This window comes from Microtus oregoni, unplaced genomic scaffold (genome assembly GCF_018167655.1).
Source record: "Microtus oregoni isolate MIOR12 unplaced genomic scaffold, Mior012 000001F_ref0000356, whole genome shotgun sequence".
Classification (NCBI taxonomy): domain Eukaryota; kingdom Metazoa; phylum Chordata; class Mammalia; order Rodentia; family Cricetidae; genus Microtus; species Microtus oregoni.
Window position 1 is genome coordinate 11,507,347 of NW_024543060.1, and position 12,460 is coordinate 11,519,806.

Consider the following 12,460-nt stretch of genomic DNA (forward strand, 5'->3'; position numbering starts at 1 on the left):
ACACAGCAGTCATTCAGAAAGTGTTTATTGAATGACTAGGTGACTAGATGTCAAAATGACTGTCAAACCCCAGCCAGTTCAACCATAGCCATGGTGAAACCCTGGAGCTCATTCTTGACTGTTTAAATAAAGTTGTCTCCACCACCACAATGAGAGCAAATCTCCCGTACTCTCCTCTAACTTTGTGTCTCTATTCCTCCTCCAGAACCAGGCACCTCCCATGGACAACTGTATCCCAAGCTCAAAAATGTAAATAGAAGCAACATTTTCAGGGTAACTCATGAATAATCCACCATGAACCAGTGCCTTTGAGAAAGGGGATAGTTTATCACGGGTTGTGAGCAATGTGCCAGCCAGCAGGCCACGCAGGGAGGAAGCCTGATTCTCATTAGTCATCCCTTCTCCCTCTAGAAACACACAGAGGGTAGAGCAAGTGGAAACGATGCCCTTTAGCTCTGCAAAGGGCTGCTCGTCAACAGCTTCCTTACTGCTTCTCTTGCCAGCTACTCAACTTTTATATCTAAGATGGAGCAAAGCCTGCTGGGACAATCTCTGGAGCTAGCCTTGGTATCAGATGTGAATTAAACACCCAATCCCGTCACTCTTCCCTGCTACCCCCAAACCATTCTGTATGTCTTAGAGACTTTCCTGTGGCTGTGATAAAAATATCCTCACAAAAGCAACTTCAGGATACAAGAGTTTATTTTGACCCTTCAAGGGCAGTCCATCATGGGGGAAAAGTGAAGGCAGCAAGAGTTTGAAGAGTCACAAGAAGTCTTCAGTCAGGAAGGAGAGAGTAACGGATGCTTGCGTTCAGCTCACTTTCTCCTTCTGCAGGTCAGTGGTCTTCTCGTATCAATTGACTTCATCAAGATGATGTCATTGACAGACATACTCGGACGTCCTTGCCCCAGATTATTATAAATTTCATCACACTGACATTTGAGAGCAACAATTATACTCTATAAATACAAAATTTTACTGACCATGTTAAATTCCAACTTAACCTAAGAATAAGCATGCCCCTTACTTATGAGATCTTTGAGTTGAAAAGGCCATAGGTAATTAAGACCGCACCCACTCCAAACTCCATGGCCAATAGCTCGTCCATTGGTTTGGGATGCCCACAGGAGTAACACAAAGAGATACTAAGCCTTGCTACTGATGTCACTTTCTGTCTACAGATATACCTCCAGATAGTTTCAGTCTCTACTATCTCCTGAGTGAGAAGACACCGTTCTCGTCAGAACCTCACAGCAGGGGAACTTGAGGCCCAGAGAGGATAAGCCTCTTCCCATTTTCAGGAATTTATACTTCTCTAGACTCCAAAAGGATTTTCCGTGGCTTAAAATGAAATATTTACATAATGACAGCATTTGAAGTTTCACTGTAGCAACATCTTGGCATTTGGTCAAAACAACGTGCAAAACGCATGTTATGACAATTTAAGTACTCCAATTTATGGAGAAAATCGCCATTTGCAGGTTTTATTTGCTCAATAAACTTATATTGAACATTTTAAAGATATCACTAGTTGTATACACGGGAATAGAAAATAAAGACAAAAAAGAAATCAGATGTCCTCCAGGCAAAGGAGAGGAGTTTTTGTTGAATGCAAAAAAAAAGACTCTTTTTTGCTGTGATTTGTAGGAAATTGGCCTCTGGGTTTCCTAGTGGGCCTAGTAAAAAGGGAAATACAAGCTGTTAGTGGCAGAAGAAAGAGAGAGATTCTATTTAGAAGAAAACACATGCTAGCATGATGTTCTAAACAAAATTCATTAGAGGAGGCTTATGAAAATAGAATGATGATATTATTGGATCATCTCTTCAGTAGTAACTCTATGGAGAGTGTAGAAACAACCTCAGTGACAAACAGGATTTACAGGGCAGGGAGCCAAATCAGTGCCTAAGAGCATGTCTTGCTCTTGCAAGGACACAAATTCTGTTCTCAGCACCCATAATGGATAAATTCACAACCCTTGTAACTCCACCTCCAGGGGATCCAGTGTCATCTTCTGTCCTCTTTGGGTACCTATGCACATATGAAAACACATACGTACAGATGGACACGTAATTAAAAATAAGAAACCTTTTAAAGTAATATATGCATTTGAATTTGGTGTGCCAGTGAACAGCAAGTATCACATGAACTTCTCGTGGATTCTTTGATTTCCTCCTTCTGTCAAGCAAAAGGACTCCTTCCTGGTCAGAATCCTTGCAGCTGCACTTCCTGCACTCATTCAACTGAACTTCTGCCAACTCACCCTCCTTTCCATACCCTGTTCTCTCCCAAGCTTTCTCCCCATCCATTCATCCTTCTTCTGCATGTCTAAAGAGCTTGTCTCCAATCCCTCCTACTTGTACTCCCTAAGCATCCCTCAAGCTTGCTTCCACCCTCCATTCCTTCCCTCTAAGACTTCTGCTGCAGCTCCAAACTTTATCCAAAGTTGCCTCTAATCTTTCCTTCCAGAACTGGCCATGAAACTACAAATAGCATCTGTAAAATCTCATTTGATAACTTTAAGGGATATCTAGTCACTTACAGGGAAAATCCCCTGACCTTCCTATTAAACCTGCAATGTGTTTCAGGATGGGTCTCTAAGTCATTTCTAAATATTTTGTGACCCAGAGTGCTATAGCCAGGACTCCCAATGAAATCTCCCCTTAGATCAGCCAACTCTAACACACGCCATAGCTTCAAGACGCAGGTCATTTTCAAAACATCTTGTCCCCTGTGTATCCTGGTTTTAGCTTTCCTCTTGGCTGACTTTGATGAGTCAAGACAATGGTCCCCTTCACAGGATCTTTCTTGGAGCACCTCAGACTGAAAATGTTCCTCCTTTCAGAGCTCCTTCATGTTCGCGCTGCAATTACTGCATAACCACATTGCCTTGACTCTTAATGGCTCCACCTATGGCTACCTTCCCAGAGAAAATGAGAAAGTTTGGTGCCACACTTTCTTTTATCCATATTAACACTTCCTAATGGCAACTAGATACTTAAAAGACTGATGAATACAAACTTGTGAATAACAAGAATTAAGGACAAGAATCTAGATATCCCTCATCACGTCAAAATCATTTCTCCCCCCCCCCCAGAACTGGAGGAGAGAGAGAGAGAGAGAGAGAGAGAGAGAGAGAGAGAGAGAGAGCAACAGAATGGCAAGAAGACCACCATGACAGAGACCATCAACCTAGATGATTAGAGATTCAGAGGAAGGTAAGATAATTAATAGCAAAAACATAAGAGAAGGCCTGTGACTGGACTCTGGGAGAGCAGGGGCAGAAAAAAGACTTGGGGCCTTTGGAGTAACAGAAAGAGAAGGAAACTTGGAATAGGTGAGCTATGAAAGAGATGGAGATGAGCTCAGAATAATTAAACAAGGAAGTCATAAAGAAGACATGACAGTCACAGCCAGTCTGGAACAAGACAAAGATGATTCACAGAAGGACAAGGATGTAGTGTCAGGTCAGGAATTAGAGGACAAGGGGTTTCGGTTGGAGTCAGGGCATGGACAGGTGACCAGGCAACACCAGGTCAATACAGTAAGTCAGGATTCAGATCTTGTTCACAACAGGGAACATTCTTTCTTCCTTTAAAGCTATGCTCATAATTTAAAATCCTGAGAGAGCAAACGTTTGAAAATATATTCGTGCTTTAAGGAGTGTGTGGTTGGGGTGCCCGGATAAGGAGCAGCTGGGAGTGGGTCCCCATTATTATCACTGTGCATTTATCAGGAGGCTCTTTCAGCCCAGTATCAGGGGAGGTGGGATGAACACAGAGAATGCATCTCAGTCTGAGAAGATGCTCTCTTGCCTCAAGTAGTAACTGTGGAAAGTCTTTCCTCTGCTTTGGCTCACAGTTTAAGGGTGTTAGTCCATAGCGGGAAGGAAGACATGGCAGCAGAAACGTGAAGCAGATGCTCACATTGAATTCACAGTCAGGACTCTGCATGGGTCAAGGAAGTGGAGTCAGACTACAAAGTATCAAGACCTACCCCTGGTGACTCACTTCTTGCTGTGAGGCTCCATAACCTTCCAAAATACAGCCACCAGCTGGGACCCAAGAGGGATACTTTATATTCAAACCACAACAGGGACCATAAGATTTTCACAGCCACTCATGACACTTAAGGGAAAGTTAAAACTGTGCTGTTCTGCCTACCTTGAAAGTTTTGGGCTCCCCTCTGTCAACCTCTGCATAGTGTTCCAGTACCTTCAGTTCAGCAATGCCAGTAGATCCCAACACCTTTTCACAAATAGAACTATCATCATCATCATTGCCATCATCATCATCATCATCATCATCATCATCATCACAGGATTCCACTTCTTAGCAAAGATTGTTAGCCTGGAGCTTGGAATATTCCTTACCCAAACTTCTAAGTGTTAGGATTACCGCCATGCACCATGTCACCTATCCATCTGCTACTTAAAACTCATTGTAGGATCCCTTGTACCCAAAATTTGATCTTCCAGATTTCCAGCATTGTATACGTTCTGTTGGGAGAGAGGTGGACCCAGAGAGAGATGACATAGTAGTTGCCACCTAAAAGGTCATGCTGATGACCATGGTATGGGTGGCCAGAGCAGCAGATCAGAAGGTGGGAGTCTTCTGAGAACAAAGCAGGAATTAGACCTGAAATGACAAGGGAGTGCAGAGAAGAAAGGCAGGAGCTGGGGAAAGGCAAGGAAATCTAAATCAGAATGCACCAGCAATAGAAAATAAAGGAGGTAGGGTAGTTTGGAACTTAGTTATACCGGCTCTAAAGCCAGAGGCAGCCTGAGAGGGGGACCCACAGGAAGGAAATGTGGAAAGAGTCCCTGCCTTGGGCTTTGATGCCCTGGTGTGAATCCCACCTATAGTTAGGGATTGAAAACATGGAGAAGGTGCTTAACCTTTCTGAGCCTTTTCTCAAATGACTCCCGAGAGTAAGCCCCTGACTTTGCAGTTCTCGTGTCGCATCTTAACTATTCCCCATTTCTGTCCCATGATGCAGCCCAGGCCACGATTCTCAGTGGGTGAGAAAAGAGATTCAGCAGCATTTATGAAGGAAGATTATTAGGCTGGGGTCACTCCCTTGGCCCCTTGCATTTGGCAGTTTTATCCCAGCCTTATTAAATCGAGTGTGGTACCAGGATCAAATGTACGGAATAAGACGATGATGATAATTAAGTGTCTAAGAATAATGGGCCATTACTAAGTCTACACTAAATATTGCATCATTAAATCTATAATACCATTCCAGGGTGGTACTGTTGTTACCTACATCTCACATAAAGTTATTCTCCCTTAGCTCTAAGGGCTTCTTTCCAGGACCACCAGGGGAAGCTGGAACTGTAGCTAGTATCAAACCCTCTGTAGAGACTATGTTATTTCCGATACATCTACAATAAATGTTCACTTAAGGTTAACACTGTGGCTCCTCTTTGGTGTACGTAAATAGCCAGAAGCAGTATTCTTTCACACTTACAGTGGAGCCATTATTAAGAAAGATAACAGTCACTGAACACAAGCACTTTATTATTGCAAGAGTTAGTTTGGTAACTGAGAAGGCTACACAGTTGGCAGTCTATACAATGTGGATACTTTGGACAAAGGCACACATGAGTAGGAACCCTCAGAACTCTCATGGGAAAAAACTGGGCATGGTGGTGAGTACTTATAATCTCCAATTTGGGGAGGCAAAGATAATGGTTCATGGGGCTCACTGGCCAGCTAGCTTACCCTACTTGGTGATTTCCAGGATGGTAGTAGACCTTGTGTCAAAACTGGAGGTGGATAATGCTTGAGACCTAAGACTGAAGTGATTCATACTCCAGCTTCCACATACACAGGCTTAATATGCCACAAGCAGCTGCGTAGAGACATACACCTAAACATACATGAATACGCATCCCTTAGCTTAGCACTAATATGAGATGCTTGGCTCTCTGGCTTTGGCTGTGAATGGGAGCATCAGTTTCTGTGCATCAGATTCCCTATCTGGAAGAAGAGGAATAGTATTAGCCTAGCACGGTGTACACAAGTGAACATCTGTGAAATACTTGTTAGCTGAGAGTGAGCTCTCCACAGGAGCACTGTCTGTCTCCTTGTGACAACAGAAAGTCTGTTTTGATTCCTTGGAAGATTTCTAACACATGGGATGCAAAGACCCCCATAGAAAGGGTATCTCATATGTCTTAGCACCACGAGTTTTTTTATGTACTATTTTTTACAAACCATATTTAAGTTGTTCATTGTGACACTATCCTCCCTCCATCTCGGGTTACTTCATAGCTACTTGAATCAATCCTTAATTGATGACCTCTGGGTCTAAAATGGCCCCTTTCTTTCAGTATCAATCAATAGAAGATAAATAACCTGATAGTTAAAGATTACTGACTTGAAAATAATTATTCTCTAATTCGTCTGTGCATAAAAAGTTTAATCTCCATCTACTAGATTTACATAAAATAGATTATGCCATCATTTGAGCTAATATTATGTCACTGAGAGTAAATGTCACACTTAAAATGATCTCTTATTAGTTCCTGGTGTTTGTTGATTTCAAGCCCCAATTATTATCATTAATAACAATGCCTAATATAGCACTGAGTGCATACAAAAGCCATATCTACCAACGGCTGTTTTTGTCATCTTCGCTGCTGCTATGAAAGTGAGACAGAAGCTCTTATCCTGCTGTATCATCTGGCTCAGAAAAGAGAGGTCTGTAGCCACTGGCCACACGTGGAGCTCCCCAAGGTCGGTCACTGAGGAAGAGGGCATGGCGTGCTATGGTTCGAGCTCACTGTCATTCTTGCAGTGTTTGCTGTTCTCTTTCACAGCGAGATCAAGACAGAATATGCTACATCCTGAAGAGACTCCTCATATCGTTCAACCCACCAGCCCATTTCTCTACTTGAGGAACCTGGTTGCAAGCTGAAGTCATAAAAGATATCCTAAGAGACAAACCCTCAACTCTCCAGGGTTTTAATGCAAGAAGTGTCACTTCTCGCAGTAACGGTGCCAGGCATTGGTACCTTCCATTCAGGGCCCTGTCATCTGCAGTGTGTGGAGGGTTGCCACGGATGAAGAGAAGCAGGGACTTATAGATGGGAGGTTGTTCCCAACCAGACCTACAATAGCACACGTGGCCCCCCTTTCACACCTCACAGACCCACACACCATCACTAAGCCACCTTAAACTGAAGAGGAACAAGGAAATGTAGTCCAGAGACATTGGTCCCAACAAGCAAATCAGCTGGAAAGTTAGTATCAGCGAGTCTGTCCATCAGCAGCAAGCAGAGGAGGCCAGGCCCAGGTGGGAGAGTGAAGCTATACCTGCAGGTTTATTTCTAAGTACATTGTGTGCTCAGCTCATTTTCTTCTCCAGGCTGGCCCTCATTACACGCATTGTTTCATCTGTAATCTTGTGCTGTCCTGGGCTTTTATTCCCTGGGTTGTAGGAAAGTAAAGAACAGGAGAATCAGGTGACATTAGCTGTCAGATGTTCAGGGAAAGAATACTGGAGAGGAGGGACCACTCGTGCACATTGGGTGTATCTTGTCTGAAATATTCAAAACCATAAAGACGGAAGTTTTTCTTCTTTAGCTTTTGAGATTTGAAAATATCTTCATAGATTTTACTAGCTAAGCAGCCCTAATCCTAAAGTGTGAAAACTGAAATGAACCAATCCCAGCACCCGCAAAGAAAAAGGAAAGAAAGAAAGAAAGAAAGAAAGAAAAGAAAAAAGAAAAAAAAAGAGCATCATGTCAATATCTACAATGGCTGAGATTTGAGGTGCTCATCTGGTTAGAGAAAAGAGGAAGTCGTCCTATGGGTGCTGTGGGGGGTTGAGTGAGAATGGCCCATTTGGGGCTATTGCCTTGGGTTGTGAAGTTCTAATGCAGGAGGAGTTAAATGGATGCCCCGAAAGACAAGTGTAATCAGCGTGGTCAGACTGCTATTGCAGTGCTGACAGCAGAAGGGGCCTCTCTGCTCAGCTCCTTTCATTCCCAGGTCTGGTTGGCACTTAGAAGAACTCTGCTGTTGACAGCCAGCTAATTGTTACTGCTTTGATCCGTATCAGTAATGTGATCCCACGTCAAAGGGATCCCAAATCCCACCAACCCAACGAAGACACAACATTCCATTTCCATGCCATGCTATAACTGCTGGTTTCCTTGTCTCTGTACCCACAGGGTTATGAAGCATGTCTTACTCATCCCTGCCTACATTGGGGTTCAGTAAATGTGTGCTCACTGACAGCTAGCCTATTCTTTGAACACCCAAGTGTTCCCATCTTTCTGCTTGAATTGACCCCAGAGAAACCCAGGATCAGACTTATGCTAGGCCTGCTCTTTGGGTCCCGTATGTAGAACTCACTTCTGAGATTGCATTTGCATCTTTAAATTCTGTAAGTGTGTCCCATGTCATACCTGCACTGACCTCACTACCTCCATTCACATGGCGACTCAGACCCTCTGTGTGTGCCACCTTCCATAGACAGCTGGGCCCACAGAGTGGGGTCTCCACAACAGGCGTGGGATTTGCCTGGAGCAGTGCTGGAGCCTAGCTGCAGCCCCGTGTTGGGATAAAGGATGGTACAGTTCCTTAGGCCTTGTCAAATAAGCGTGTCAGCGAAACTGGAAGTGGCAGAGAGCAAAGACTGCCTGTGTAATTCTCAGCTAGTGATCACATCTCCCATGCTCCGCTGAGCGACTGAACAAAGCAGCCTTTGGAAAATCAACACTCAGTGTGGGCGGCACTCAGGCAGGGCAGCTGGCTGCACACACTCACCAGTGAGGCTCACCTCCCTGGAGGGGTCCCCTGCTGGCCTCAGTGTCCTTGAGGCTCCTGCTATGCGTTCTGTTCAGCGTTTACTGAACACCAAGGCCATGCACTGTGCAAAAGAAAAACCATTCCTGCTGTCAATCAACTACCAGTCCTAAGCCATAGTAGAGAGTTCCCTTAATCAGCACTTCCGGAAAACCACATTTCTGCTCAGCAGCCTGACGTAGTTTCCTGATGCTTTGGTATCATGAACCAACTCATCCCCCTGGCTTCCAACTCATCCCCCTGGCTTCCATTCAACCAGGACCCCAGATCTTACAGATTCTGATGTGAACACTCTGTTCACATAAGATAAAATGTCCCCATTGTGCTAGCTCAAGACCTTCCTATTTTATCCAGGTAAGTTCGACTTTTTTATTTAAATCCCTCAAGGACGAGCTCAAGTCCTGCTGGACCCACTTTTTAGAAGTCTAGTTCCACCAACATTAAACTACAGTCCTACAGTATATTATTTTCTTAATTCCTCTCTCTCTCTCTCTCTCTCTCTCTCTCTCTCTCTCTCTATCACACACACACACACACACACACACACACACCAACACAGTCCTGGAGAATAGAGATCATGTAGACTAAATTCCATAGCCATCCGGGTTGTCTACTTCTATGGACAGGTGTGGGCTTTTCCAAGCACACAAGCCCTCCTAACAGCTCATGCCAATCTCAGCACCGTCTCTTCCTTAGACCATTCTTGACATTATCTGAAGCTACAGATCCATTCTTGGAGCCTACTGAGGAAACAGGAGGCCATTCCTTCTCCCAAAGGTCACACCTGGACACAGGAGCAATCAAGTGTGTTCATGTCCAGCCTGGCGCTCTCACCTTACCTGGACAAGGGTGTGAGGAGAAGTTAAGCACCCTGCTACCTTGATAGGAGGGAGAGTGACGATACAAACAGCAGCTCTTCAGCCCTTTTGTTTCTACAAGAGGGGACCTTGCAGCCACCAGGACCTACCCCACGTGCAAAAACAAACACCTACATCAGGCCACACCTACATTTTCATTATAGACTTCTTCCTAGACACTTTATCCTGGACCTGCCCAGTCAGAGATTTATTATTTTGTATGTTAGACTAGTGCCATCTAGTGGCCATTAGCCATAATCTCAACTCCCCTCACAGCTTTTTCTTTTTCTTTCTTTTTCTTTTTTAAATGTATGTAAGCATTTTGCTGGCTCTACATGATGCCCGTCTCTCTCAGAAATTATAATAGAGCATAAGATACTCTGAAAATGTAGTTACTAATAGTTGTGAGCTACTATCTGTAGGCTGAGTCTTGCACCCAGGTCCTCTGCAAAAGCAACAAGCACCCTTAACCTCTGAGCTATCCCTAGAGTCTTGCCACCCAGCCTCACAAATGCCCTCTGATCCCAGGCATGGGGGTGCATGCCTTTAATACGGGTACTCTGGAGGTAGAGTCAGGAGTTTGAGGCCAGCAATTTTAAGGAAGCCATGGCTGCACAGAGAAACCCTGTCTTAAAAAGCAAAAACAAAACAAAAAGTGTAAACAGACCATGGGAGAAAGCCCCAATTGTTCTCGGGTACTGACTTAAGGGCATAGAGTTAGGACATCACTCTCTGTAAGAGCCTGGGTAAGACTTTCTGCTAAGCAAATTGAAGAACTCAAGAATGAGAGGGGAAAGCGGGGAGAGGAGAAAAAGAAGAAAGACAGGAAAAAAGGGTCAGGGAATTCTGCAAACCCTAGACCTGTAGCTGCAAAGAGAGGCAGAACACCTGGGCCAATAGAAAAATGTGGAAGGGATTCCTAACCCACAGAGCAAATGGAGTCTTGCAGGACCTGGGATATAAGGGTTTGGAGCAGGAGGCCCCAGAGGGAGAAGGGCAAGGCTCGAACATGCAGACAGTACAGATGCACCAAGCTGAACTTGACCCTAGCTTGACCTATGGAACTCCATCCTCTTCCCAGAGATGTTGCCACCTGCAGAATCACCTGCTCTCTGAGCTGGCAAATCATACCTCCACATTTCTTCCTCCCTTTTTCCTGATGGTCTGAACTTTCACCGAGACTGGCAGTAGATGACAGGAACCCCAGGTTTAACTCCTAATCCACCCACATCTTCCCTTCACCCCCCTGCCCCAGGCTCTCTGTCTCCCACACTCGGCCTTCAAACTTACCAGCTCCATTGCCACAAAATATTTTCTCCCTGGAGGAAGCAGCATCTACCAGGACTGCACTCTGCCTGTCTCCCATGCGAGCCCACCACCCCTGTGCTCTCTACCTTGGAGACCACTGCCTCCCGAGACTGTTAAGGTGATGAGGGGGGCTATTAAGCAAATTCATTATTGACTATTCCACATTAGATTCTATTTTTTTCCCTTTGATGTCAACACAACTAATAAAAATGCACTTTATCTTTGTGGATTTATGGGCTCGTAAAGCCACTTTCATGTACCTCGGGGAATTGGGATTAGAGGAGAATTAAACATCTCTGGAGCAAACCTGCTCAGGTAGAGGGAGTAGGGGGAGGCACAGCCTGGGAGACCTGCGCTGGGGGAGGGGAATGGAAGAGGGAGTCAAGGGCAAGAAATAAACTGAAGTAAAAAACCTGGCAAAAATATGGCTTTAATATATTGTAAAAGAATAAAAACCTCATAAAAAGTTATCACCAGGCATGAGGAGTGCATAATGTTGCCCTTTGTGATTCTGGGAAGGAACTTGCTAGGAACTGAGAGTCATTAAGTCAGAGAAAGCTGGGATCTGGCAGAGAAAGACACACCGGATGGGGATGGCCGAACTGCAGGAGAGGTGGCCTGTCCCAAAGCAGGGAGCATTGGCCTCTACAGAACCTTGATCTTACCCCCAAAGGTCAGAGGCTGGAGGGCAGATATCCCACCCTGACTTTGGGGCAATCAGTCCAAGACCTGATTTGAAGCTTTAACTCTCTCCTTTTCTCTTAACCAGGATCAAAACTGTCTAGCTCCCTCTCCACAAACTCCTTGCAAGCGTCAAAGACTAAGGCAAAATCCTTTCTTGGTATTCCCTCTCCTTTCCTCCCAAACCCTGGGCAAGTCTCCAGTCCTGCCTCTTCCATCCACCTCTCCACCTCCTGCTTGGCACCAGCTCCCACCCCCAGGTGCAAACTGCTATTATTTCTCACCTTATCCACTTCTAGCCCATCCTCCTTAACATCCCCAAACTCATTCTCCACATAGCTGTGCTAGAAGGGGCTTGTAAAACTTCAAACCACAAGAAGGAATATCTCAAGAAAAGCTCTGCAGGGGCCCCAAACAAAGGAAAGGCTGAAGTTCAGAATGGCTAGACCTAAGCATGTGTGTGCTTCCGTGCTCGTTCTTGCTTCTGTTACTCACCGCAGCTCGCTGAATTGTGGTCCTCCCTCACTTATGCCTGGAAACCCCTTTTCCATGCTGCACAGTCGCTTGCTTTGGTACCAAAATCTCGTCCCAAATGTCACCTAGAATCCTGAGGGACTGCCAACCAAACACTATCAGAGTTCTGACTCTCCTACACAGCAGATGTCACAACTTGAATTCTGTATTTACCCATGCATTCAGATTTAATATTTGAGTCTCACACTAAACTATAACCTTTTGAGGGCAAAGAATGTGCCTATTTCTTATTCATTATATCCCCAGAACTTAATGCCCAA

At 44.8% G+C, this 12,460-nt stretch overlaps 1 long non-coding RNA gene across 2 annotated transcripts; it reads right to left on the minus strand.

Annotated features, from left to right (window-relative positions):
- Nucleotides 1-751: 751 nt before the first annotated feature.
- On the minus strand, nucleotides 752-9,741 carry LOC121464763. Of its 2 annotated transcripts, none has more exons than XR_005976554.1 (3): nucleotides 9,660-9,741; nucleotides 4,165-4,248; nucleotides 752-1,679 (listed from the first exon to the last, which is right to left on the minus strand). It is a non-coding gene; the product is annotated as an uncharacterized LOC121464763 (long non-coding RNA). The 2 variants fall into 2 exon arrangements; XR_005976553.1 differs by lacking the exon at nucleotides 9,660-9,741 and adding an exon at nucleotides 8,782-8,887.
- Nucleotides 9,742-12,460: the final 2,719 nt, after the last annotated feature.